Genomic DNA, 4,535 nt, shown 5'->3' with positions numbered 1-4,535 from the left:
TATAAACTGCCCAGATCTCATAGCATATATAAGTTTCTTGGGTTAGTATGGGTGATTTGAAATGGGAGATTAGGCCAACTGAAATGGGTGGTTGGGAATGATTCTTGCACATCTTCATTTCTTCAAATTTCCATCTTCATCATCTACTTTTGATCATATGATGAAGTGGGAATGTGAGTTTCTTTCCCTTACCATCCATTTTTATTGTTTCTGGGGATTTTTCCCTTTTCCTTTCATGCTCCTTAAAAGCTTTTCTTCATCTGTTCATTGATTTTTTTTTATGTTAATTATATATGTTTTGTCATTGACAACTCTATTTTTAATTTCTTGATGTTCATCTTCTGTAGTATCAATTAAAGATGGTTTCTAGCTGCCGAAAAAGATATAAAATTACTTGTAAAATGTTTACTCAATGGAAAAAGTTTATCAAAATAGTTTAAAAATTCACTATTTATCAGTATATATATATAGATTAATAATCCAAATTATAAATCCAAAGTTTATTACAATGTAGGTTTGCAATTACAGGAATGTTTTTGAATGAGCATTTGAGAACGTTTCTCGCTGAACTGAGCAATCACAAGAAAGGGTCACATCAATGTAATAAACTTTCAATTTATGAGATTATCAATATCATGGTGATATATTAGGACTGCAATCTAATATCAGAGGTAGAAAATATAATTCTATGGCAATGTTTCTGTCTCATGTTGCCAAATGGCAAGATTCATCTTGTAGAGCATTGTTTCTGCACTACTTTGAATAAATCATATTATCTTAAGACTACCAAATGTATTAACCTTCATTTTTTTAAGATAAATAAATCCTTAAGACAATTTAAGCAGGTTAGAAAGAAAATTGGAGTCCCGTACAATAATTCCTCAATGACGGCCTTGCTGAAGAATGACGCAGAGCTGCTCTGGCTCCTCCAAACTGTTGGAGTCCCGTACAAGCAACAGATTGCCAACTGCTGCAAAGGAGGTGCTGTGTCCTCATGACGGCCTTGCTGAAGAATGACGCAGAGCTGCTCTGGCTCCTCCAAACTGTCCCGTACAAGCAACAGATTGCCAACTGCTGCAAAGGAGGTGTTGTGTCCTCATGGGGCCAAGACCCTTCAGCTGCAGTTTCCTCCTTTCAGCTGAGTGTTGGGAGTGCTAGTACTTCCAATAAAACAAGCGACACTGCCAAAGAATTTCACTTTGCTTGGTCCTGGTCTAGGCTACACATGCGGCCAAGCAAAAAAAGTACCATTCTCAGTTTTTATCTCAGCTGATGGTCGACGAAAAACTCAAGCATGGAGTAAGTTTGTTCTTTATTAAATTTATAGGTGATCTAGGATCTGCCTGCAAATAAATATTGAAAGCATGAATCTGGAAAAAATGAACTTAAAGCTGCTTTCAGACACTTCTACTTAGTAATATATATATATATATATATATGTATGTGTATATATATATATATGTATGTGTATATATATATGTATATATATATATATATATGTATATGGGCTGATATGATTTCAGTTTTTTGTTCTGTTTCATTGAAGTTATAGGTAATTTAGCTTCTGGCTACATAAAAGTAAAAAAGTGTGAACTTTGGAGAAAAATGAGCTTAAAACTGCTTTTTGCCTCTTTTCCAATCTCAAACTTGAATTCTGAAGCTAAACAAAAATGTTAGTACTTTTTATCAAACTACACCTTATAATTGAACTATACAGAAATTTGATTTTCAGTGGGGGAATAGAAAATTTAACAGTGTAATGCAGTTTGAACCTTTTGATATTTCTTTTGAATAAAGGTATCTATGTCATGGCTAGAGTGTAATGGAGGAGTAATTCAGAGATTAGAACTTTTGTAGGAATGAACAGATCGACGAATCAAAATACCAAAAAGATAAAGTGTGGACATCACATGTGCCAATTCGTGTGCATTGGCATGTGCAGCACAATTACAAGGAGTATTGGCGAGTGAAGAAGACTGTCACCAATTTCAACTGCCAGATGAACTACTCACCGTGGGCGCTTGTTGCTCATTGTATTAAATCTCAACAACATCACTCAAGTTTTTAGCTTAGACTACAAGCCGCTCATTCAATTCCAATCTACAAGTTAGTCTAGTCTTGCTATTCCTACTGGTTTGATTTGCAGGATAAGACACTCATTCTCTGGTGAAATGACCATAAGTTGTGGAGGCTAACCTTTGCCTATTCTGAATCTGCAGATGACATTGATATGTTCTGCGGTTTGAAGTACTGTAATGGCATTCTAATGAAAGCCTGACCAGATGGAAATTTCCAGTCACAGTTGATTCTTCAAAAGGACATGAATACATTCACATTTAAGCAGGGTTGGGCATCCCCCGGAAAATATACTTCAATGGAGATGAATGCATGATGCTAGCTCCTGATGAATATCCTTACCTACCAAATTCTGCCAATTCAAATATAATTGCATCATCTACAATGTCTTCCTTTTTGCTTTTGGTTTTGCTAGTCTTTTGGTGACAATTTGAAGGGACTGAAACCAGGGAAAGCTGAAAGAAACTTTTAGCAAGTTAGCCAGTGACATCTTTAGCAGCAGCTATGTACCTATATATCCAATGCCATCAGGGAAATGAAGGGTTGAAGTAGCAGGCTAGATGAAAAGTGTGCATTGATTTTGTACAGAAACCAATAATGATCTCTTCTATCCACTCATGGCTGACAGCTATGACAGCATTTGAATCTTCCAAAGAAACTCTTTTAGTTTTTCTGGATCTGGGTTTTGGCAAGAATCAAAATAGTTGTTGTACTATTTATGATACTAAACTAGATTCATCATCATTATCATCACAAAGACACAATAGGAAAATATAAGCTATTTTTCGGTGGTATAAGAAATGAGATGAGATATAATGACTCATCAGCAAATGTTATTGCATTAAGTTTTTTTGCTTTGAGTTAAATGAATTTTTGTAATTAAATTTTCAATTACAAGAGAAAAATAATACCTCCTATATGTATTTTTTCATGAGTTATGGGTAGTGATGTAATTGAATCAGTAAATTACCGAGCTCGAGTTCAGCTCCATTAGAAAATTCAAGATTTGAAGCTCAACCTTGATGGAGCTTTTTTTATACTAGAGCTTGGCTCGTAATTTAAATTGAGTAACTCTTGGTAAGCTTGATTAGGTTTGATAAAATTATAAATATTGATATTAAATATTATATTTTTATCATTTACTTATATGTATATATTAAATATATTAAAAAATAAAAATTCAATTAAACTTAATTAGGTTCACGAGCTTTCGAGTTGGATATTAAACTACTTATATTCGATTTACTCACATTCGATTTAACTCATTATTTGAATGGATTGAGCTCAAATTCGATTTAATAATAAACAAGTTAGACTCAAATAACTTATAAATAGCATGACTCATTTATACGGATGATTGTAGGACACATTCTAAATGTCAAGCTACATAGGTTAATTGGGCACAAGTTGATAACCTAACCACCAAACACCAATCTGAATTATTAATAAAACTGTATTTATTTCAAATATAGAGCTATCAAGAGAAAAATTGCATGATTTACATGATATCTTATGTTATAACAAATTGCTATACATTTAATCTTGCACAAAATTGAAATGCTCCAAAAATATCATTTTCCGCTAGGTAATGTACCAATTTATATTTGAAAAGCACATTTCAGCTTTCAGGAATGCTAGCAAAAGGTTTGGGATTAATGTCCTGCAACATTTAACCTAAGAAAGGGACAGGCTGAGGAATGATGAGGTAGAGATTTCATTGGGGCTACTATCCAATGAGTGACAAAGTCATTTTCACAGATGAGATGTCTGTATTTGTCCACTTAATTATTTTCATAATATTGGTAATGATGCTCATATAAGCAACTCACTTTTCTAAATTTCACACCTTTCTTTATATATACATATATATTATGCTCTTATAAGCTTGATCATAATATAATAATTTCTTGGATGTTCAGCTCATCAATATCAGTAACAAAAACATGTCCCAATTGGTAATGGTAAATGTGCATGATCAGAGTCCCAAAGCTATTTCAGCTTGATCAGCATAATGCCTTCTGCTTCTGCTTATAACTGCTCAACTCCTGTCTAATATGCCATTAAAGGTAGGAAATTTATACCTATTTGGTGCAAAGAAAAATGTCTAGTTTTACTTTTCAGATTTTGGTTCCCTTTCAATAACCCTACACATTTATGTATAACTCTGTGAGTGGTTAAGAGGTTATCTGAGGACACACAACAATGGATACAAGAGACAGCTACCTTGTATCTTTAATTTTGTTTTCTTGCGCATTTGTCTTTAAATTAAGCTGAGATATCATATTCAGAAAGAAAGAAAATTTTGCCTTACTCTCTCCATCCCAGCACCCCTATTGTCTGGATGGGGTGGAAAAAGTAGCTAAATCTGCTATATTCAGCTTGACATAAGAGGTTGAACCATATAACCCCTTTTAATTGGATTCCACCAGCCTCTTTTTGGGGCTACTTGCACAGTAGAA

The 4,535-nt window shown here is 33.8% G+C and overlaps 1 pseudogene across 1 annotated transcript; it reads left to right on the top strand.

Moving 5' to 3' along the window:
- The first annotated feature begins 1,623 nt into the window (after positions 1-1,623).
- On the top strand, positions 1,624-3,038 carry LOC111290295 (COBRA-like protein 4; annotated as a pseudogene). The gene is made up of 2 exons (XR_016346562.1): positions 1,624-2,106; positions 2,220-3,038. The product of XR_016346562.1 is annotated as a COBRA-like protein 4 (transcript).
- Positions 3,039-4,535: the final 1,497 nt, after the last annotated feature.

Source organism: Durio zibethinus, chromosome 11 (genome assembly GCF_047325235.1).
Source record: "Durio zibethinus cultivar Kanyao isolate XHJ-2024 chromosome 11, ASM4732523v1, whole genome shotgun sequence".
Classification (NCBI taxonomy): Eukaryota; Viridiplantae; Streptophyta; class Magnoliopsida; order Malvales; family Malvaceae; genus Durio; species Durio zibethinus.
The sequence above is the reverse complement of the archived record's forward strand: the minus strand, read 5'-3'. Positions and strand labels throughout refer to the sequence as shown.